Source organism: Ranitomeya variabilis, chromosome 4 (assembly GCF_051348905.1).
Source record: "Ranitomeya variabilis isolate aRanVar5 chromosome 4, aRanVar5.hap1, whole genome shotgun sequence".
Taxonomy (NCBI): Eukaryota; Metazoa; Chordata; class Amphibia; order Anura; family Dendrobatidae; genus Ranitomeya; species Ranitomeya variabilis.
In genome coordinates, this window is record NC_135235.1 from 85263539 (window position 1) to 85289024 (window position 25486).

A 25486-nucleotide genomic window follows, 5' to 3' on the forward strand; every position below is an offset into this window, starting at 1 on the left:
GATACCGTCCGATACTTGAAAGTATCGGTATCGGATAGTATCGGCCGATACCCGAAAAGTATCAGATATCGCCGATACCGATACCCGATACCAATACAAGTCAATGGGACACCAAGTATCGGAAGATATCCTGATGGTTCCCAGGGTCTGAAGGAGAGGAAACTCTCCTTCAGGCCCTGGGATCCATATTACTGTGTAAAATAAAGAATTAAAATAAAAAATATTGATATACTCACCTCTCCGGAGGCCCCTGGACATCACCGCTGGTAACCGGCAGCCTTCTTTGCTTAAAATGAGCGCGTTTAGGGCCTTCCATGACGTCACGGCTTCTGATTGGCCGTGTGCCGCTCATGTGATCGCCACGCGACCAATCACAAGCCGCGACGTCATTCTCAGGTCCTAAATTCCTAGAATGAGGAGTTTAGGGCCTGAAAATGACGTCACGGCTTGTGATTGGTCGCGTGGCGGTCACATGAGCGGCACGCGACCAATCAGAAGCCGTGACGTCATGGAAGGCCCTAAACGCGCTCATTTTAAGCAAAGAAGGCTGCCGGTTACCAGCGGTGATGTCCAGGGGCCTCCGGAGAGGTGAGTATATCAATATTTTTTATATTAATTCTTTATTTTACACAGTAATATGGATCCGATACCGATTCCCGATACCACAAAAGTATCGGATCTCGGTATCGGAATTCCGATACCGCAAGTATCGGCCGATACCCGATACTTGCGGTATCGGAATGCTCAACACTACTAATCAACCATTATCAGAAATGTTTAGATGTAGTTATTACTGTACTATGGGGTCGCATCAGTTACTGAAATCAAATGTCCGCATGAAATGATCGGAGCACAGCAGTGAAGGAGACAGAAAGAAATTTCTCCATCTCCTCTGCTGCCGGCGTCAACGGGAATCGCTCTTCACTTGGGTGATATCCAACTGTAGTGCGATGTTTTTGACTCGCACCCTTAGACTTGTATGGGTGTGTGCGATCCGATTCTCGATCACAGCATGCTGCTATTGTTTTTGAATGCCGAATTTGCGTGAGAAAATAATCGCAGATGTGAGCTGCACCATAGAGAAACATGGGGGTGAGTGCAGTCCGATTTTTTATTGATTTGCACTCGTCCAATTGCATCGCAAGTGAGAATGAGCCCTAACGGGGAGCAATTTAATAAGCACATGGCCATAAATTGGCCTTTGCCGGGCAGTAGGAGAATACTTTATAAGGTACCTCATTTTCATGTTGGATCGATTCCATTTTAGGCTGTGTGCACACGTTCAGGATTTTTCACTTTTTTATTTTTTTCGCTATAAAGCACGATAAAAACACTTAAAAAATGCATACATATGCATCCCATCATTTATAATGCATTCCGCAATTTTTGTGCATATGTTGCATCGCGGTAAAAAACGCAGCATGTTCATTTATTTTGAGGATTTTTGTGGATTTCCCACTATATTATTGCATTGGGAACCTCCGGAAAAAAACGTAAAAATTTTGCAAAAAAAAAGCGTGAAAAACGCGAAAAAAAAGAGAAAAAAAAAACACATGCGGATTTCTTGCAGAAAATGTTCGGTTTTGTTTAGGAAATTTCTGCAAGAAATCCTGACGTGTGCAGTGAAAGGTCCTCACATGCCAGGCTGAGCATGTGCCCTTATTGCAGTGTTATCTGTTATCATTATGCAATGGGAGCACAAAGAGTTAAAGAAATGGTGATAAAGTACAGAAAACTTTTAATTTGTCAGGTGGCATGTTTTCCTGTTGTCTTTACTTATCATGCTTTATCTTAAGCGCGGCATAATTAACCGACTTTGTGCCCTGAGAGAAAGAAAAATATATCCCTTTCATTGCTATCTCTTCGCCTGGCAGCTACAATTTGTCTGCGGTTTCATCCACTAGATTGAACCAGGTTCATCGTTTCTGTTACTGGATTGTGGGAAGAAATAATTTTCTTGTCAAAGAAGCTTGTAAATGGATTTTAGCAAACAGAAGCGGAATACAACTTAGAATATAATAGATACGAAGGAGAACATGGATAGAGTACACAAGTGTGATTGAGCTCCGCACGTTATGAGACCGGTGTTGATTAACGATACATCATTTTGCTTTTTAGGCTATAGCACCTGCTAGTAATTGGTGTGATGATTCTGCAGAGACATTGTAAGCATTTACTATGAGAGCAAAATGTACTAATTGCTGGTGCCTCAAGCCATACAGAATGCGTGTAGTGCCAATAGCGGCAGATAGAGGGCAGTAAAAACCCTTGAAAGTTCCAAGTCTGCGTCTTCTAATAAAGCATTTTACAGCAAAGGGAAGAAAATCTTGGCTGCATCATATTCTTTTGGAATGATATTACACAGCAAAATATTACCAAGAAGAACATTACTGCGTGCGTCCTATTCAGTTATTAGGGAATTTACCATAGTAATATAAAGTACAGGAGAGACACCTGCCCGGGTCCTTGTAATGATCAGAAACAGCTGAAATGAATTTAGTGTCTTAATGAAGAATCACGGATCATTTTTTACATTTCAGTTATGAATGGTTCTTAGAAGCAAAGAAAAAAAATATACATTACCTCTGTTCATGCACAAAGTCGTTTAGTATATCCATGATTTGCCAAAAACCAAAGGTATATTTATGAGACCATGCTCCGAATTCTGAGGACATTTTTGATTTTTCATTATGTAAGGATGGAGTTGCCGGTAAGGTGCTATAAATTATTGCACAATTTGGTGCTGAAAAATCAACATTTCGAAATGTATTCACGCAACAGAATTAGGCTTTTACTGTCCATCCATATGCCTCTAACTTTCTATAAAGTCACGCAGAAATCGTCTTCTGTTGAATTCCATACTAATCTCTATCGGAGTACCAATACTTTATCAGATGCCAGATATGTATTTTCTATGTTTTAAAGGACATTATGGCACTTAGGAGCTTTGTGTGCCATACAGGGTGCACGCATATTGCAGTGTTGGGGGAATCAGAAAATATTTTTGTTACTAAGCGACAGATCTAAAATGATTGGAAAAGTGACAGCATATTCTCTTCAGATTTCATCAGGTTTTTTTCCAATCTGATTTCTCAAGCTGTTGTCCATGGTCCTGAAAGCTCCTATATGGAAACTGATCATGAGAAATCTTAGGGAGACTGAAGCGTCAGTTTAAAGCAAACCTGTCAGCAGGATTTTGCTAAATAAACTACAAGCATTGTCGGGTTGGCAGTGTTAAACTGATTAAAATCCCTGGGGTGAAGAAATCCGTCTTGTGGTTCTTGTGTAATCAGTGTTAGAAGTATTCAGATAATGATATGCCCGTGCTCCGGGGCATGACTGTAGGCAGAGTCTTATCTTCCTGCTCTAAGCCAGAGAAACCAAGGAAAGACTTGCCCATAGGCTGCCCCGAAGCACAAACATGTTCATCTTAATAGAGACAGACCGTTTATGCTTTTGGGCGGCCTGTGGACATCTCTTTCCTTGGTTTCTCTGGCTTACAGCAGAAAGATAAGACTCTACCTACAGTCCTGCCCCCGAAGCACGGGCATATCGTTATCTGCAAACTTCTAACACTGATTACACAGCAACCACAAGACAGATTTCTTCACCCCAGGTATCAGTTTAACATTGCCAACCTGACAGTGTCAGTAGGTTACTTAGCAAAATCCTACTGACAGCTTCACCTAAAAGGGTTCGTTCAGACAACCGTATTGTGGTCAGAGTGCAATCCGACAAGACATCGGATCACACTCGAACCAATGCTATTCTATGAGGCCGTGCACATGTCCGATTTTTTCCTCAGACCGAGTCTGTCCAAGGAAAAATATTGCAGCATGCACAATTTGCACATTGCACTGGGCCATGCAAGTCAATGAGTCCTTGGAAAAAAAAGTTGATTTTCAAAGAACAATACAATAGAGAAGATTATGATTTTTTTCCCCATCTTCTCCTCATCCATGAAAATCGGATGATACTATGATCTCAGTTTGATCAAAGTGTGATTAGCATCATTGGACCGATTTTGTCGGATGAGGGAAAACACGGCCCCTATTTGACATGTATACAAGTAAAATCCATCAAAAACAAACTGCTAAAAAATTTCAGACAATTGTCTGGTTGTCCTGATGTGTTCACTTACTTCCCTCTATTAAAAACTACTGTGTTTTCTAAATAAATGCTTGTACCACAGGTGGTGATATACTAGATGTTCATTTGCACATGGGTCCAGTAGACAGCAGGGAACATATCTTCTTTCTGTATATTAAAAGAATCTGTCATTAGATTTTTGCTGTGTAATTTGAGATCAGGATGATGTAGGTGCTGAGAGCCTGATTCCAGTGATGTGTCACTTACTGGTCTGTGTATTGCTGTTTCAATAAAAAACTTGATGACTAATTGCCTTTAAACAATATGTAAGGGACTGGATTCACGATGGTCCTGCTGACAGTATCTGCTCCTGGTGTATGAAACATGTATGTCTTGCTGCAAATCTGGAGAGGATTCTACATTCTTCCATCTGTACTGATGTATGAACAGGCTTTTGCTCCATAGTTGTATGGTGTTATCCTGATTGTCAGTTTTTATAGGATTTCCTAATGTTCGATAGTATTCACCTTTAATTCATTACATATGTATAAAGTGTATTTTACAGTTTTTTGTGCCAAAAATTGTCTGACTTGGCGTTACATATTTGCCAATTAAAAAGTCACAGCTGGAATATTAGCTATGTTCACAGCTCGCAATTTATTGAATTTGATGCTAGTTCAGTACATGTCTTGTCAAGCTCTTTTTGACTAATAAGAAACATAGGTAGGAAGATACAGGGTTAATTTGCCCATTTTACTTATATTCCTCTGCACTGCATTAGTAACATTTAACATTCAGTCTGTTCAAATAATGTACCAAACCTATAGCCACTGTATGGAGCTAGATTACATACAGTTACATGCCATACTCACTTACTCCCCAAAAATGCAGATCCCGTACTGTATGTTTTTAGGTGAGGTCCCCTTATATTGAAATACGTCAGCCACTACACTGTTTAGTGTACCTCACTTTATAATAAAGTGAAAAAAGGTATTTTATGCTTCCATAAATCATGTTAAAAGAATGCTTCTTTGCTTTAAATGGAATCTGTCAGCAGAATTTCACCCCCTACCCCCAAAAATATATGTGCACATGTAGCTTTTTCAAAGACAAGTCCAGCAATACCTTTACATGGCCAGTCTGTTGCTCTGTTACTGACGGATCAGCATTTGTGTTGATATGCAAATGAGGCTGAAGAGCTATTGTAGATCTGAAGCCTCTGTCACTCCAGCTCTATTCCTCGCCCAGCACAGCTGCCTCCTCCTGCTTGACTGACAGCCTCTATGTTGTGTGCCTTCACTAAGAGAGCTGGCAGTCAAGCAGGAGGAGGCTATGATGGGTAGGGAATAGAGCTGGAGTGACAGAGGCTTCAGATCTACAACTTGCTCTTCAGACATCTGTAAATCAATTCAAATGCTGATTAATAAGTAATGGAATAAAAGACTAGTCATGTAAAGATATTGCTAGAGTTGTGTTTGAAATAGCTAGATGTGCATATAAATAGTAAGGGGGTGAAATCCTGCTAGCAAATTCCCTCTAAGTGGGCTTTCCTACTTCGCAAGGCTATGTTTATACCAAATTTGTGGTGACTGTTCACCTAATATATCTGGAAATGTTCCTGACATATGCTCTGAGCATCTAAATAGCTTAGACTGGGTCCAGTAAAGGAGGTTTACCCCCAGGAAAGTGATCATAGTGTGATCCAAATTTCTCCAATGTCGAGAAAATGGAGAAAAACAAGTTCTCCATCTTCAACATTCCGTCATTCTGTGAAAATTGGACTGCACTCAGATGTCATGCAAGTGCAGTCCGACCTTTTCACTGGATGCATTAATTTGTATAGCCGAGTGCGATCGGAATATCAGATGCAAAGTGGGAATGCTCCAATTTTTTCCTTGGACAGACTAGCTCTGAGAAAAAAAAATTGGACATGTCCATGGCCCCATAGAATAACATTGGTTCAAGCGTGGTCCGTTGCTTTGTAGGAGCCTTGGACCGATAATACATCTGCACGAGCCCTTACACAATCACTAGTATGGGAGACCTGAGCCTCCTAGGTGGTCAGTAAAGATAACTAAGTGGTCTACTCCGCTATCTCCAGCACCCCCAATAACCCTATTATACTCTTATTGGGAATATTATTTGTTGAATATAGACCTAGTAAGTTTGCAAAATACAAATACAGCGACACAACAACAAATGAGATAAATTCTCACTAATAAAACAATATCAATAGGGATATTCACAAAAAGCAACCTAAAACCTCCTCAAAATAAAGTGAACAGCCTGGAAAATGTATCATAAAATATATAGATTTTATTGAATCATAATATTTAAAAACATATCGTAGATAGGGGTAATCAAAAAACAAGAGTATAAACCACGGCAAGTGAAAACATTATACATGGGAATACTGGAAAAAATAACATAATTCAGGTACAGAAAAAATCCCATCAGTATTGTGCAAAAGTCTAGTAGATAAACATGTCTGAGAGTGCATAAAGAGCATATGACCAAGGGATTCAATAAAATATACCCGGTGGCTCCTGTGACTCCAACGTACGTTTCGCCCACTGGCTTTCTCAAGGAATATTATTATTATTATTATTGTACATGAGAAGGGGTTACATACAAATTACAGATATCACTTACAGTAAGCAAACTAACAATGACAGACTGATACAGAGGGGCGAGGACCCTGCCCTTGCGGGCTTACATTCTACAGGATGGTGGGGAAGGAGACAATGGGTTGGGGGGTTGTGGCAGCTCCTCCGGTGGTGAGGAGGCAGCGGGGTCAGTGCAGGCTGTAGGCTTTCCTCAAGAGGTTGGTTTTTAGGTTCTGTCTGAAGGATCTGAATGTGGTTGATAGTCGGACGTGTTGGGGCAAGGAATTCCAGAGGATGGGGGATATTCGGGAGAAGTCTTGGAGGCAATTGGATGAGGAGCGAATAAGTGTGGAGGAGAGAAGGAGGTCTTGGGAGGACCGGAGATTACATGAGGGAAGATATCGGGAGATCAGTTCAGAGATATATGGAGGAGACAGGTTATGGATGGCTTTGTAGGTTAGTATTAGTAATTTGAACTGGATATGCTGAGGGAATGGGAGCCAGTGAAGAGATTTGCAGAGGGGGGAAGTGGAGGAGTGGCGAGGAGAGAGATGAATTATTCGGGCAGCAGAGTAAAGGATGGACTGGAGAGGTGCAAGTGTGTTAGCAGGGAGGCCACAGAACACGATGCTGCAATAGTCAAGGTGGGAGATGATGAGGGCATGCACAAGCATTTTAGTAGATTGACGGTTGAGGAAAGGACGGATATCTCCTTTGGCTTTTATTAGGGAATGTAGAAGAACTAATATTGTCATAAAACACAATCTAATATAGTTCACTACAATGTATAGTTGACTAATATAGTATAGTGTGTAGCAACATACAAGAAACTGGTCCACAAGTGTAAAGCGATGCTCCAGTCCCTATCAGTGACATTACTGCTACAGATGTCCAGTAACAGACTTGACTTTGCAGAACTTGACGATAAGAACTTTAGGTAGAATTTCTATTTGCTGTTGGAGTTTTAGAATAAGTCTCTGAAGGGCAGGAACATGTGTAAGAGTCATGGAGCAGGAGTCAGTAAGCCACAGTACCAGCAGCATCCTCCTCCTGTGATCCACACACAGCTCAGCACAGTGTAGCACTCGGTGGCACAGCATCACACACAGCTCAGATGGGTCTCCAGCCTGTGCCCACACTCTGGTGCCCCTCTCAGGAGCAGCTCCAGTAATTGTCACGTTTAGTAAGATCAGATGGCAGAGGGTGGAGTTAATGATTGCATTGAGGAGAGGACACAAGCCTGTTTACCTGCTGCCTGCTCTGCTCCAGCAGCCACAACATTCCTGAGCCATAGATGAGAGGATGCAGCCCAGCCTGCACACATTGCACTTGCTGCTTGCCATCTAGTAGAAGCTTTGGGATTCTTTGCCTCCTACAAGCTGCTGCTGCTGCTGCCTCATCCATTCCTTACATGTATCCTTTGCCTTTTATGTGATCGGATTTCAGTCACCTAATCCTCTTCTGTGGGGGAAGAAGCCTAGCACTGAGTGAGTGCACTCGTGCATTTAATAATGAAGCCCTCTCCTGCAGCCTGTGGTGGGGATGAGGGGTGCTGCTGATGCTGAGTATGGGATCTCATCCTGGCTGCTACACACTTAGCAGGGAGAATCTGTGGATGAATTGGAAAGACCCTTTATCTCAAAACCTGCATTGGGATTAGAAGATCGAACCATTTATGGTTACTGGGCTATTATTCTATCAATGGAATATTTTCATCTATAACCTCCTATAAGGTAAGGCGCCTCCATAGAAAATGTCACCTGTTCCATGGTGAACTGCCTCTTTCTATGTAGTCCAGGTCCTCTTTGGGAAAGTTAGGGAAAAAGTTTGAAGCTATCTGATTGAGAGTGCTGCTGTGTCCAATGTGCTTACTGTATGGAGTAACCTATGGGAGGAAATGAGCTTCCATTAAATTAAGTAGATGGCAGATTAATGAATGGCTTTATTTAGTTAATGACTGCACCAGTCCATAATGATATCTATGTATTGGGTTTGTATGAATTATTCAAAGGCTTATCTATTCCTGTAGAATATTCTAGAACTAGTTTGTGGCTTTTTTTGGTTTTGACATTAGTAAAGTTAAGTTACCATTAATTTTACAATTTTTTACTTGACTCTATTTATCTATCTATTAATCTGTCTACTATCTAGTTATCATCTATTAATCTATTTATTCATTTATCATCTATCTATATTCTATCTATTAATCTATCAATTAATCAATCAATCTATCTAGCTATTTATTAATCTAATTATTATCTATCCATTATCTATCTATTTATCTATCTCTATTATCTATCTATCATCTATCTATCTACTATCCATTATCTATCTATCTACTATCTATCATCTATTAATGTATCTATATATCTATTTTTTAATCTATCAGTCTGTCATCTATCTATATTCTATCTATTAATCTATCATTCATCTATTAAGATCTATCTATCTATCTATCTATCTATCTATCTATCTATCTATCTGTCATCTATCTCTCTTTTCGGACTGTGATGTGGAGCAAGGTCTGCTGTATATTCCACACTGAGGCTATAAGGTTGTGTTTGCATTGATGGCAGTGATATGTTTGATCTGTGGAGCTTGTGGGGTTTGCAGCACTGCAGCCTGCTCTTCCTTATTTAATGAGTATATTTCTTCGGTTCTGCTTCTATTAGGATGTCTGAGTGCCCTTGCTGTGGCAGCTGTACATGAGATCTCATTATCATCACTGAAGCTTTCCCTTCTGTACACAAGAAATGCAATGTCTGATTGTACTCAGCTTCCTATGTACTCTACAACAGCATTGGGCTTAATGAAGTGCATCATCCTAATGGCAAGTCCAGCTAATGAATGTTTCCCTGTTGTTTTAGTGAGGTGTCAAAGGCAGGCGTCTCCTAATCTGGATCAGCGCATCCATATGGAAATGTAGAGCTTGTCCCTCAGCAGTAGACCTCCTCTCTGCTTAACATTCATGAAGTCGATGTATGACACATGTTGCAGTAAAGGTCTGGACTGCAGTAAAAGGTCTATCTGACCAGGTCTCCAATTGTTTGGACTGTAGAATCAGAAGATCACATCTGCAGTCACCTCTGTGTGGTCACTTTTGGTGAATTTGTTTTAGTATGGCCATTGGGAGATCAGACATCCTACACTATTACCAATGAATGATCCTTGTATATGTTTCAATGTCATCTAACTGCATTCCCAAGAAACCCGAATACTGACACTATACCAAATGTATAGACAATTCTATAGTCTCTGAGGACAATCTCTGAAGGGTAGAAGAGTCCTGAATCACTTAGGTGGAGTGGAAAATGCACAAAAATGCTCTGAAACTTTTGGAATAATATGACCTTTACATTATTTTTATTTATCATTTCCAGCATAAGCAAGTCTTCCTAACATTTTATGATTCCAAGTCGGTGCATTTTGTCTCTACTGTGACCATGTTCTTAATTGACAACACACATGGCCAGCAGGTCCTCTGCATGTGGTTCCTTGGCTGCTGTAACTTTAGATACTGCTGTGCACCAGAGACTCCCATGGTTGTTAAGGTACTCCTGAAATGTAGTATCAGGGTTGCCACTGACAGTTGACAGTCTGAGATCCATATCACTAGCACTTGGCATCTGTGGCTAGATCATATAACAGACAGTTGTCATTATGGTGAGTGCTGCAGAACGAGACTGTGCAACCAGTACAATGTCATTGACACTTGATGATCATTGTTTGCCTAATTTATTTATTTATTGTGCATTATAGCTTTTTGATTTGGAATATATAAATAGTGATGTCTTTTCATTGACTGCATGAGTTTGGTTTTTTTATACACAGATTTAGCTTTAACTATCACCTATGATATTAAGCTCGGGACCCCACTTCTGATGCATTTAAAGTTAAAATGTGAAAAATACAGCAATATATGTACTATTGTTTTTCTATACGATATGTTTACATGGACAGTCCATTCCTCTGTTATTGAGAAATCAGTGTTTGAACTGATATGCACATGAAGCTGGAGGGCTATGGTAGATCTGAAGCCTCCTTCGCTCTAGCTCCGCCTGCTTCATTGACGTCTTTTTTACCTGACGCATAGAGGCTGTTAGTAAAGGAGGAGGCAGTGAGGCTTGGCAGGGTATAGAGCTGGAGTGACAGAGGATTCAGATCTACCATAGTTCTTCAGCCTCATTTATATCTCAAATCAAACACTGACTTCTCAGTAAAGTAGGAATGGACGGAGAATGTATAGGTATTGTCTTTAAAAGTTCTCCATGCACACATAAAGAGTTTGGGATGTGAAAACATGCTGAAATATTCCCTTTAGTATATTTTCAACATATATACAGTTGTGCTCAAAAGTTTACATACCCCGGCAGAATTTTTGCTTTCTTGGCCTTTTTTCAGAGATATGAATGATAACACCAAAACTTTTTCTCCACTCATGGTTGGTGGTTGGGTGAAGCCATTTATTGTCAAACTACTGTGTTTCCTCTTTTTAAATCATTATGACTGCCAACATTTTCCTGAAGCCCACGACCAGGAGATCAGTGTCTCCTCCCTTGCACCGCCAGAACACCCTCTGTTTCCAGTCCAGGTGCCGCAGCATCGCCCCACTCCTGTCACCGCTGGCTTCCTGTAGCGTCCACCCTTCTCCTGCCTCCTGTGACTCTGCTCCAGCGCTGTGGCCCCCTACCCCCCGGTAAGCTAAATTCAAAATACAAAAGACAGACCCCAATTTTCAAATTAACATTTTTTCCTATTTTCCTCCTCTAAATTTGAAGTGCTTTTTATGGTCCGGAGTGTCACCTGCTGAAAGGTGAGAGTTGGCTGCTTTGATCTAAACCAAATCACAAGAATGTTGGGCTGAAGAGGTTTCTAACCAGTTGCTCTGCATAGAAATGCATCTCAAATAGTTAACTGTCCTATAACCAATCAATAATATCCCTCAGGTAAACTATAATAGTTCTACTACAAAACCACAAAAGAAAATATATGCAAAAATAAAATTCACATACCCCTTTGTGACATGTACCACTTTGCTGGTAAGTTGCAGAGAAATAAGATATGCTATCTGGCAGACATTATTAATGCTGTCATAAAGTTTTACACGAATTGTAAACTGAAGGTCACTTACAATGTAAGCCTTTAAGTTGACAATTTTTATCAAGTTTTTTTTGCCATTGGCCTCTGTGTCAGTTTGACAATTGTCGTATTTAAATCAATTTTAAGAGTGAATGGTTTTCATGTATGTTTATTGTGTCCATAGACTTATTAGCTGTAGAGATGAGCGGACACTTGGATGTTCGGGTTTGGCAGGTTCGGCCGAACAGTTCCAAAAAGTTCGGGTTCAGGTACCAAGAACAGTACCCAGACCTGTACCTGGACCCCATTCACTTGAAAGGAGGGCCTGAACATCCAGTGTTTGCTGCGCTGTAATGTGCAAGACAGCGCGTCAAATACCGCTTCTGATCGGTGGTGAAATCATCCCCGCCAGTCAGAGAGCCGTGGTTCCCACGCTGCCAAAAGACAGTGTGAGCGCTTAGCTGTGATCGTAGGTAAAAGTTTACCTTTGGTCACAGGTGTCAGGTGATGGGACAACTGCTCCCATCACCCGACATCTGCTGCCTCTAATAACGCGGCAAATGGGAGTATTCATCAGCCGCTCCTCTATTGCTATTGTAAATAAATAATTTAAAAAAAAGCCCATTGTGGGTTCCCCTGTATTTTTGTTAGCCAGCCAGGCAAAACTCACAGCTGGGGGATGCAGGCCTCAACTGTCAGCTTCAGCAAGGCTGGTTATCAAGAATAGACGGGTATTTTTTAATTATTTAAATGAATAATTTAAAAAACGCATGGGGTCCCCCCATTTTTGACAGCCAACCTTGCTAAAGCAGACAGCTGAGGGCTGATAATCTCAGGCTGGTAAGGGGCCATGGATATTGGCTTCCCCAGCCTAAAAATATCAGTCTGCAGCTGCAAAGAAAAGGCTCATCTATTAGATTCACCAATTCTGGTGCTTTGCCTGGCTCTTCCCAATTGCCTTGTAGTGGTGGGAAGTGGGATAATATTTGTTGGATTGAGGTCACCTTTGTATTGTCAGGTGACATCAAGCCCACAGCTTAGTAATGGAGAGATAAATAAAAACACAGCCAGAATAAAGTCCTTTAATTGAAAAAAGACACAGACTCCTTTAATATTCTTAATTAAGCTATACTTACGACCTTGCCTAATTCGACCAAAGCCCTTGATCTCCTGTAAGAAAGCTAAAATGAAAAAACAATATACCATACCTGTCTGTTGTTCTGTCCCACGCCGTAATCCATGTCTGGGGGATAAACAGTTTTCAACCTGGATAGTCCCAAGATGCGACTGTCCAAGCTGAGAACCACTGGTGACTGAACTGCGAGCGCAGCCTCAGTGACCGGTGGTGACATCATTGAAGTCAGTGAGGCTCCGTTCCCAACCGGGCTGAACTGCCGTGACCTCGGTGAGATCCCCTCTAGCACCATGAGAGTTTTACTCATACCAAAATTAACTTCAAAGAACAAGTCAACAGATTCCTGCTGCCCGAACTACAGGCAGCATGGATCATAGTCTGGCTGCTCAATTACACCTAGGTATGCTTTACTCTGAAACACTGTGGCATTTCAGAGTAGGCATACATAAAAAAGCCAGCAGTTGACTATGTGTCTCTGCTAACTAGTGCAAAGCCTGTCTCCAGCCTTTTGTCCATTCCTCTCTCTGATTGACTGATAAGCCTCTCCTTGTATTTGTACATAGGGAGAGACCTATGAGTGAAAGAAGCATCAAGACCAGCAGAGCTGGGAACCAGCATTGGACTACTTCGCAAAGACACATAGTCCCTGTCTGGCTTTTTGAAGTGGCAGTAGCTGACATGCCTCCTGCTCGTGTCCGATGCACAGATGTAATGCCCTGCAATGCAAAAACATTGCAGAATATTAGAATTAGATGTGTGATTAGGGCAGGGAAAGTTAATTAGGGCAGCATGGCGGCTCAGTGGTTAGCACTGCAGTGCTGGAGTCCTGGGTTCAAATCCCACCTATGACAACATCTGCAAGGAGTTTATATGTTCTCCCCGTGTTTCTGTGGGTTTCCTCCTTGTACTTTGGTTTCCTTCCGCATTTCAAAGACATACTGATAGGGAATTTAGATTGTGAGCCCCATTGGGGACAGCAATGATAATGTGTGCAAAGCGCTGTGGAATATGATAGAGCTATATAAAAATAATGATTATTATTATTGCTAATGTCTCATCCTGGGACAAAGTAAAAAAAAAAATTAAAGTTTTTAAAAAATTGTAAAAATATATATTAAAAAAATCAGAAAATAAAGTAGAAAAATATTAATTCAATAAATATACATATTAATTTAAAATAAAAAATAAACAAATAAAGTACCCATATTTCATGTCACCATGTCCAGAATGACCTGACCTCTAAAACTATCACACTAGTTAACTTTAGAGAAAAAAGAAAAACGTGGCAAAAAACAATCCTTTTTAATCATTCTGATGAGCAAAAATTGGAATAAAATTTTATCAAAAAGTCAAATGTAAATAAAAATAGAATAACTGAAAACTTCATCTTGTCCCATCAAAAACAAGCCACCATACAGCTCCATCAGTGGAAAAATAAAAACGCTATAATTCTCAAAACAATTATTAAAAAAAATTGCATTTTGTTGTATAAAAGCGCTAAAACATAAAAAATTTGTAAATGTGGTATCACTATAATCGTACTGACGTGAAGAATAAAGTTGTTTTATCACTTTTGCCACACAGTGAACAGCACAATCAAAGAAAAACAATTCCTGACTTGCTGGTTTATTTTCATTCTTCCTCCCAAGCATCAGAATAGAAAGCGATCAAAACACTTTATGTGACCGAACATATTACCAATAAAAACATCAGCTTGTCCCGAAAAAAACAAATCGTCACATGTCTCTGTCAGCACAAATATATAAAAATTATAGCTTTCAAAATATGGTGATGCAAAACCTTTGTTTTGCAAAAAAAGCGTCTTTTAGTGTGTGACAGCAGCCAAACATAAAAACATAACAAAAAACAATATAAATGTCATATTGATGTAATCACACCGACCCGAAGAATAAAGTTGCCTAATCACTTATACTGCACAAGAAACGACGTAAAATTAAATAAAATTCTTCACCTGGTGTTGATTTGTTCATTCTGCCTCCCAAAGATCGCAAGGTTTGGCTCTCATTTATCATTCCCTATTATGAGGCAGATGAAGATATCCACCCATCTTTATAAGCTTTCATAAATGTGCAGTTGACTACAGTTTTGTGCACCTCTGAAAGGAAGAGTAACTGCAATAGAGAAGGTATAAAATATAACGTTTAATGAATATAAGTAAGATAAGAGCTATGCTGGAAGGGAAGGTGAGGTTCTAGTGTAAAATATAAAAACTCACTCTTAACCTAAATATGGTGTAGGCTAAGCACAAAGGTGTCTATATATAGTGAAGTGTATAGACGGTACATACAAGTCCCAGTCCTAAGAAGAGAGTGACTGGATTATATCCAACTAACTCTCACTGTAGGCACAGTAGATACACAAAGTGGTGCCTAATAGGTACTTGAGGACAAGCAGTTCGACAATGGTCAAACAAAAACAGCTTTACTTTAACAGAACCACCAACAAATCACATTTGCCTGTGTGGATGTAGGTAAAATAAACATGAGTGAGGCAACAATATCCACCCAACATAGTCTAGATGATATAGTATGGAATAGTCTCACCCATGTGTGGAAAGCAGGTCAGGTGTCAGATGTCATCACGGTACAGAGGAGATTCACAAGGAGACACAGGGTAAACTGGCCCTTAACCCCTTCATGACCTTGGGATTTTTCGTCTTTCCGTGTTCGTTTTTCACTCCCCTCCTTCCCAGAGCCATAACTTTTTTATTTTTCCGTAAATTTGGCCATGTGAGGGCTTATTTTTTGTGGGACGAGTTGTACTTTTGAACGACATCATTGGTTTTACCATGTCGTGTACTAGAAAACAGGAAATAAATTCCAAGTGCGGTGAAATTGCAAAAAAAGTGCAATCCCACACTTGTTTTTTGCTTGGCTTTTTTGCTAGGTTCACTAAATGCTAAAACTGACCTGCCATTATGATTCTCCAGGTCACTATGAGTTCATAGACACCTAACATGACTAGGTTATTTTTTACCTAAGTGGTGAAAAATAATTCCAAACTTTGCTAAAAAAAAAAAAATTGCGCCATTTTCCGATACTCGTAGCGTCTCCATTTTTCACGATCTGGGGTCGGTTGAGGGCTTATTTTTTGTGTGCCGAGCTGGCATTTTTAGTGATTCCAATTCGGTTCAGATACGTTCTTTTGATCGCCCGTTATTGCATTTTAATACAATGTCACGGCGACCAAAAAAACAATTCTGGCGTTTCGATTTTTTTTCTCGTTACGCCGTTTAGCGATCAGGTTAATGCTTTTTTTTATTGATAGATCGGGCGATTCTGAACGTGGCGATATGAAATATGTGTAGGTTTGATTTTTTTTTATTGATTTATTTTGATTGGGGCGAAAGGGGGGTGATTTAAACTTTTATATTTTTTTATTTTTTTCACAATTTTTTTAACTTTTTTTTACTTTTGCCATGCTTCAATAGCCTCCATGGGAGGCTAGAAGCAGGCACAGCACGATCACCTCTGCTACATAGCAGCAATCTGCTGTTCGCTGCTATGTAGCAGAAAATCAGGTGTGCTGTGAGCGCCGACCACAGGGTGGCGCTCACAGCTGCCGGGGATCTGTAACCATAGAGGTCTCAAGGACCTCTATGGTTACAATGGAGAAGCATCGGCGACCTCTGATCATGTGACGGGGGTCGGCGATGCGCTCATATCCGGCCGCCCGGCCGGATGCGGTAGTTAAATGCCGCTGTCTGCGTTTGACAGCGGCATTTAACTAGTTAATAGCGGCGGGTGAATCACGATTTCACCCGCCGCTATTGCGGGCACATGTCAGCTGTTCAAAACAGCTGACATGTCCCGGCTTTGATGCGGGCTCACCGCGGAGCCCTGCATCAAAGCAGGGGAGCTGACCTCGGACGTACTATCCCTTCCGAGGTCAGTAAGGGGTTAAAGACCCTGCAGAGGCTGGCTTAACCTAGACCCCAGTACTTCCGCTCTGACAATTGTAATAAAGGACCTGTACTTTCCCTGTGCATCCGGATATATTTTATCATTATGTGGATCCTCAGAGAACCTAATAGCACCTATGGGCACACTGCTAGCGCAGACAGAAGGGGACACTTCTGGGCTCTTCTTGTGGTTGTGGTTGTATTGTGTCCAAATGATTCCAATAAAGTTTTAACTCAATCTGCAAAAAAAGCAAGTCCCCACTCAGGTCCATCATCAATGGGAATATAGGGGGCTAAAATGTTACTTGACACACCAAAGTTCATGAAAAGTGCTATGGGTCCTTGTCACCCAAAATAAATCCAGCTAATTCTGCACCCCCAAATCCATATGCTTCCTTACCTTAAGATCACCACAGTGTGCCTATACCGCAGTTAGCATCCACATTTGTCATTTCTGTAGCAATAAAAGAGCATGTTTAATTTATGGTGTCCATGTCTCCAAAAGCAAGAGCTGGGCATAATATATGGGTAAACTAATGTACTAGGCACTAAAATGTACTAGCACTTCAATGAATGGGCGCTACAATGGCAGATTTGCAATTTTCACTGAGCAATAGTGTTGAGCGATATCGTCCGATACTTGAAAGTATCGGTATCGGAAAGTATCGGCTGATACCGGCAAAGTATCGGATCTAATCCGATACCGATACCCGGTACCAATACAAGTCAATGGGACTCAAGTATCGGACGGTATTGCTGATGGTTCCCAGGGTCTGAAGGAGAGGAAACTCTCCTTCAGGCCCTGGGATCCATATTAATGTGTAAAAGAAAGAATTAAAATAAAAAATATTGCTATACTCACCTCTCCGACGCAGCCTGGACCTCACTGAGGGAACCGGCAGCGTTGTTTGCTTAAAATGCGCGCGTTTCCTGCTTCCCGCGACGTCACGGCTTCTGATTGGTCGCGTGCCGCCCATGTGGCCGCGACGCGACCAATCACAGCAAGCCGTGACGTAATTTTAAGGTCCTCGATGCCTAATTCTAGGCATTCAGCATTTTAAAATTACGTTCCGGCTTGTGATTGGTCGCGTCGCGGTCACATGGGCGACGCGACCAATCACAAGCCGTGACGCCACGGGAGGCAGGACACGCGCGCATTTTTAAAATTACATCACGGCTTGTGATTGGTTGCGTGCCGCCCATGTGGCCGCGACGCGACCAATCACAGCAAGCCGTGACGTAATTTCAGGTCCTGAATGCCTATTTCTGCATTCAGGACCTGAAATTACGTCACGGCTTGCTGTGATTGGTCGCGTCGCGGCCACATGGGCGGCACGCAACCAATCACAAGCCGTGACGTAATTTTAAAAATGCGCGCGTGTCCTGCCTCCCGTGACGTCACGGCTTGTGATTGGTCGCGTCGCCCATGTGACCGCGACGCGACCAATCACAAGCCGGAACGTAATTTTAAAATCCTGAATGCCTAGAATTAGGCATCCAGGACCTTAAAATTACGTCACGGCTTGCTGTGATTGGTCGCGTCGCGGCCACATGGGCGGCACGCGACCAATCAGAAGCCGTGACGTCGCGGGAGGCAGGAAACGCGCGAATTTTAAGCAAACAACGCTGCCGGTTCCCTCGGTGAGGTCCAGGCTGCGTCGGAGAGGTGAGTATAGCAATATTTTTTATTTTAATTCTTTATTTTACACATTAATGTTGTATTTTACACATTAATGTTGTTTCGATACCGATACCCGATACCACAAAAGTATCGGATCTCGGTATCGGAATTCCGATACCCGCAAGTATCGGCCGATACCCGATACTTGCGGTATCGGAATGCTCAACACTACTGAGCAACATTCACTGCTGCTTGTTTCTGGAAAACACCCATGGAGTCAAAATGGTCATTGCACCTGTAGATAAATTCCCAAAAGGGTGTAATTTCCAAAATGGGGTCACTTGAGAGGGGATTCTGCTCTTTTTGCACTTAGGGGTATTGTATTTAGAGTCCGAAAACTATTCTATAACAATTTGTTCTCCAAAACTCAAATAGCACTCCTTCCCTTCTGAGTCTTACTGTGTGGCTAAGCAGTACTGTACAGCCACATCTGGGGTATTGCCAAGCTCAGCATAAGTTGTGATACATTTCTATGCTGCTTTTACCCATTTCCCCATGTGACAAAGTAAAATATGGGGATAAAACAACAATTTTGTGCTAAAAATGTAATTATTTTTGCTTCACTGCCCAATTGTATAAAATTCTAGGACACACATGTGCTGTCAACATAATCATTGCACCCCTAGATGAATTAATTTGGAGGTGTAGCTTGTAAAATGAAGTTACTTATGGGGGGTCTGCTGTTGTTGAAACTCAGTGGCTCAGCCAATATGACATGGCACTCTCAAATCATATCAGCAAAATGTGCACTAACATATGGCGCTCCTTCCCTTCTTAGCTTTGCACTGTGCCTCAAAGTAGTTTTTGACCACATATGAGATATTGGCGCACTCGGGAGACATTGAGCAACATATTTTGCAGTCCATTTTTTCCTATCATCCCTTTTTAACCCCTTCACCCCCGGAGCTTTTTCCGTTTTTTCATTTTCGTTTTTCGCTCCCCTCCTTCCCAGAGCCATAACTTTTTTATTTTTCCGTCAATTTGGCCATGTGAGGGCTTATTTTTTGCGGGACGAGTTGTACTTTTGAACAACATCATTGGTTTTACCATGTCGTGTACAAGAAAACGGGAAAAAAATTCCAAGTGCAGTGAAATTGCAAAAAAAGTGCAATCCCACGCTTGTTTTTTGCTTCGCTATTTTGCTAGGTTCACTAAATGCTAAAACTGACCTGCCATTATGATTCTCCAGGTCAGTACGAGTTCATAGACACCTAACATGACTAGGTTATTTTTCACCTAAGTGGTGAAAAAAACTTCCAAACTTTGCACAAAAAAAAAAAAAAATTGCACCATTTTCCGATACTCGTAGCGTCTTTACTTTTCGTGATCTGGGGTCAGGTGAGGGCTTATTTTTTGCGTGCCGAGCTGGCGTTTTTAATGATAGCATTTTGGTGCAGATACGTTCTTTTGATCGCCCGTTATTGCATTTTAATGCAATATCGCGGCGACCAAAAAAATGTAATTCTGGCGTTTCGATTTTTTTTCTCATTACGCCATTTAGCGATCAGGTTAATGCTTTTTTTTATTGATAGATCGGGCGATTCTGAACGCGGCGATACCAAATATGTGTAGGTTTGATTTTTTTTTTATTGATTTATTTTGATTGGGGCGAAAGGGGGGTGATTTAAACTTTTATATTTTTTTTATTTTTTTCACATTTTTTTTTACTTTTTTTTTTCACTTTTGCCATGCTTCTATAGCCTCCATGGGAGGCTAGAAGCAGGCACAACCCGATCGGCTCTGCTATGTAGCAGCGATCATAGGATCGCTGCTACACAGAATTACAGGTGTGCTGTGAGCGCCGACCACAGGGTGGCGCTCACAGCTGCCGAGGATCAGTAACCATAGAGGTCTCAAGGACCTCTATGGTTACCATTTAGAAGCATCGCCGACCTCCGATCATGTGACGGGGGTCGGCGATGCGCTCATATCCGGCCGCCCAGCCGGATGCGGTAGTTAAATGCCGCTGTCTGCGTTTGACAGCGGCATTTAACTAGTTAATGGGTGCGGGCGGATCGCGATTCCGCTCGCGCTCATTGCGCGCACATGTCAGCTGTACAAAACAGCTGACATGTCGCGGCTTTAAGGTGGGCTCGCCGCCGGAGCCCACCTTAAAGCGGGGGTTCTGCCAGCTGACGTACTATTCCGTCAGCTGGCAGAAAGGGGTTAAATTGAAAACTTGGGGTTAAAGTAAAATTTTAGTGGAAAAAAATGGTGATTTTCCATTGGCTCAGCCCAATGTTATACATTTCTAGGAATTGCCTGAGAGTTAAAAAAGCTTACTACACTGCTAGATGAATTCCTCAAGATGTAAAGTTTCCAAAATGGGGTCACATGTGGAGGTTTCTGCTGTTTTGTAATACCAGAGGTTCTTCATATTTTAATACAAGATGTATCCCATGCACCCCTCCGTAACCTGTGCAGACTTGGTAGAGCCCCTCCACTAAGTTGTAAAAATTACATGTGCCCAAATTTGAATTTACTATTCTTCAATATTTTTTATTTTTATTTTATTTATTTTTGTTTTTCTACTTTCATGTTTTCCGTTTTTTCTTGCTTTTGTTTTATCCTTATTTCTATTACTTCTGTTTCTGTATCTATTTCCCATTTCCCTCCTTTTGCCTTCTATTTTCCTGCTCCTTGTTTAATCCTATTCACATTAAAACACTAATGCTATTAAATAGATGGCTGAGTCTCACTCTATAGGTATACACAGATATTCCCTTAGATTGTCTGCCATGGACAAATAGCAACAGATGAAGCAGGAAAATCTATTGCAATCAGTTTGTGACAGGAAAGAAGTGATGACATCATGGCAGGAGCTATCATCTCACACTGATCATGTGATTGCTTTGGTTACATGTGACCATGATAATCACGTGACATGGCCATGGGAAGTGCTATCGATACATTCTTGTCACGTGATCACTAAGACTGCTTGTGACTGTTTCAATTACGTGATGTATAATGATGACATCATGATCCACCTCATGATGGCCAAGTGCCAGCATTACCATTGGTTTTATTTTTTTCAATTACACTTCTCAGCATTATAAAATTCTGTGAACACAAATGAGTTCAAGGTGCTCACTATATCTCTAAATTCCTTGAGGTATGCAGTTTCCAAAATGGTGTCACTTGTGAAGAATTTCCACTGTTTAGGCACAACAAGGGGTCTGAAAACATGACATGACGTCCCCTATCGATTCCAGGCAATTTTGCCCTCCAAAAGTCAAATGGCACTCCTACCATTCAGAGCCCTGCTGTCCGCCAAAACAGTAGTTTTCCGCAACATATGGGGTTTCAGCGTACTCAAAATAAATTGCGCAACAAATTATATAGCCAATGTTCTCCTTTTACCCTTATGAAAATTAAGTATTTGTGGCTAAAGCAACATTTCTTTGTGAAAAATGTATTTTTGCATTTTTACAGCTCAACGTTATAAAATTCTGTGAAGCACCTGTGGGTTCAAGGTGCTCACCACACCTCAAGATAAATTAATTGAGGGGTGTAATCTACAAAATTTTCAGGAAAAATTGCACAAAAAATTGTGTATTTAATTTTCTCGCTTTACCGTTCTAATAATGCTAAATTTGGGTCTCAATGAACATTTTTGTGGGAAAAATTAAAATGTTATTTTTTCCCTCCACATTGCTTTAATTCCTGCGAAGCACCTAAAGGGTTAATAAACCTTGTGACTGGGGTTTTGCGCACTTTGAGGAGTTACTTATGTGACTTATAAATTATTTTGTGCAGCATGATTAACTGGTTTAAGGATGTAAAAATGTGGAATTTTTTTTTACTTAAATGTAGCACTACCATAAAGTACAATGTGTCATGAAAAACATTTTTAGAATCACTGGGATCCATTAAAGCATTCCATAATTATTTCATTTTTTAGCAAGAAAGAAAAAAATAATTAAAATACAAAAATCATGTCTTGTAATTAATGCTCTGCCAAATTCTTAGTGATATTCAATTAAACTTGTGGTCTTTGCTGTAATAACTTAATCCATTTTAGAAACAAAAAAGAGTTATAAGTGATACCTTGGACATGACCATAATGTAGCTACAATTTTACTAATATTTTACGACTTTAATATCAACATTAATTTTTGCATTTTCTCCCACTATTTACCATGTGGGGAATTTAACATGTTTACTTTATTTTACCAGTTAGTGCAAATGATGCCATACCAAATGTGTAGTTAAAGGGAACCTGTCACAAGATTTGGCCGATATAAGATACAGCCATCACCTTTCAGGGCTTATCTACAGCATTCTATAATGCTGTAAATAAGCCCCTGATCAGACCTGCAAGAGAAGAAAAATAACTTTTATTATACTCACCTGGGGGTGGTCCAGTTCAATGGGTGTCGCAGATCCTGGTCCAACATCTCACATCTTCTTGTGATGTTGCCTTCCTGCTTGCTTCATGGCTTCCCGGCATCATGCTGCGCAGGCATACTTCTCTGCCCTGATGAGGGAAGAGGAAAGGACTGCAGTGCGCACACGCTGTCTCTCTGAGCTTTCCCAGCTCCTGCACACTGCAGTACTCTGCTCTGCCATCAAAAGGGCAGATAAGTATGCCTGCGCAGGAGCACGATGCTTGGGAGCCATGAAGCAAGCAGGAGGGCAGCATCGCAAGATGTGAGATGTTGGACCAGGATCTGCGACACCCATCGGACCGGACCACCCCCGCAGTTGAATATAAGAAAAGTTATTTTTCTTCTCTTGCTGGTCGGATTGGGGGCTTAACTACAGCATTATAGAATGCTGTACATAAGCCCTGAAAGGCGGTGGCCGTAACTCATATCTGCCGAACCTGGTGACAGGTTCGCTTCAAATTCAGATTTTACTACTTTCTCATAACAAAAGTGTTTTATTCTGTGAGGTCACATTTATAAGTTCAGTATTTGGTCAGTATGTTACATCATTATTTGTAAGCCAACTAGATGTGGGTTAAAAATGCAGAAGTGCTGCACATGTATCTATAAGTCTGAAGTTACACTAGCATATAAAAAATTCAGTCCAATGTTGATCCAGAAAAGTAGGAAGAGTGTCGTGCGAGTGTATGGAGCCACGTCTTCTTAACCTTTGCTGGTTATTAAAAATACGAGGGACTCAACATCATTTTTTTAGAGTCCCCCTTGTTAATATCAAGTAAAGGTAAAGTGGACAGCTGGGGGCCAATATTACTAGGCTGGAAAGTTCAAAGGATATTGGCCCCTTTCCAGCATAATAAGACAAGCCCACAGCTGTTTGCTTAGCTGATTATTAGAAATAGGGTGCACACCATTTTTTCTTTTATTTATGTATTAGCTACATGCAAGTACAGAAAATTACATGCAAAGCAATGATTACCGTACCTTTATTTTCGTACAAGATGCTCTTTTATCCTCCAAATTTGGGAGGAAAATGGGGATGAATGTTATAATCCAAAGTAAACTTACTGGAGGGGGATAATAGCGGTGAAACAGGGGTTACAGGAGGCAGAGCTGCTTCACGAGGCCGGTGGCAGCAGGAGTTTGGCGAAGCTGCGGAGCCTGGGCACTCATTAGGTGTTGACGCCAGTGAGCGGAGTCTCCTTTCCCATTCAGTTCCTTGCGGTGGGCTTCGAGAAAATGGCTGCTGGAGGCAGCCCTCCTCAAAGAACTTATTAGGAAAAGGGGCGTCACTCACCGACACCGACATATAATGTGCGCCCACGCCCTGCAGCATCGCCCCATTCCTGCTGCCTCCACCGGCTGCCTGAAGCAGCAACCTCGCCCCCTAGGTAAGCTACCTTTAAAACCAATTATAAGACGCACCACCATTTTATTGAAATTTATTTTTCCTTTTTTCCAACCCACAATTTGTGGCATGTCTTATAGTCTGGTGCATCTTATAATCTGCAAAATAATGTGTATATCTCACTGACTTATTAAATAACATTGGTCACAGTGAAATGTGATGTTTTCTTGAATTGCATTCATCCGATTTATAATCTTTTGTGAGTGAACCCTACTTTTCCTCTGATTGTTCCATTTAAGGTTTTGGATTACAAATACTAATGTAAAATACTGACCAAATACACAACGTGTGAATGTGGCCTGAAGTTACATCTCAAGAGCCATGATTAAAAAGAAAATTTTATCAACATAGCTAAAGTATAGGAGGGCAATATTTTTGCAGATCCAGGCCCCATTCAAACGTCTATAAAACCGGTACCAGAAAAACCAGTACCAATGTCATCAATGTTTTATATCAGTGTGCCATTAGTGAGCCATCCATGTGCCATCCATTTGCCATCAGTGTGCCATCACTGTTTTTTCAGTATGACTAAAGAAATATGGAAATTACAAAGCTTGCAATGTTATGCTATCCGTGTGCTGTATGTATTTTTCATGGACCCTTAGACGTGCATTGGATCTTGTCATCTGTGCTGCTGATAAAAAACAAACATGAAGTTCACCATAGGTTGTAATAGGTGCATGTGGTATCACTGAAAAAAAAAAAAAAACGGAAACCACACGTACTGGAAACACGGACTTGTGAAGGAGGCCTCAGTTGTAGTTTTTATTGGTCCCATTTTGGGATTCATATAATGTATTGATTATCTTTTCTAAATGTTTCTTTGCATACCAATTTTCAGTAGTTTTATTATGTCTTATGTTATTATGCCATGTGTCATGCTGTATAATCAATTAATTATTTATATTCTGCAGTTTATTACAATTGCACCAATATCAAATATGCATATTTTATGGGAAAACCTCATCTACTATATAATTGTCTAAAGGTCACTTCCGTCTTTCTGTCTGTCTGTCTTTCTGTCTGTCTGTAACGGAAATCCCAAGTCGCTGATTGGTCGCGACAAAACAGCCACGACCAATCAGCGACGGGCACAGTCCGGCGGCAAAATGGCCGCTCCTTCCTCCCTGCAGTCAGTGCCCGCTCCATAATCCTCTCCAGTCAGCCCTCACACAGGGTTA

General features: G+C 41.0%; 1 protein-coding gene across 2 annotated transcripts in view; it reads left to right on the forward strand.

Moving 5' to 3' along the window:
- Nucleotides 1–7749: 7749 nt before the first annotated feature.
- Nucleotides 7750–25486, forward strand: part of PCDH15 (protocadherin related 15) — a 2374726-nt gene continuing 2356989 nt past the window's right edge. The window contains exon 1 of one of the 2 annotated variants that reach the window (XM_077258870.1): nt 7750–8428. The gene's annotated coding sequence lies outside the window, so the exon portion shown is untranslated. The remainder of the gene's footprint in view (nt 8429–25486) is intronic. The other variant, XM_077258871.1, reaches the window with a different exon arrangement.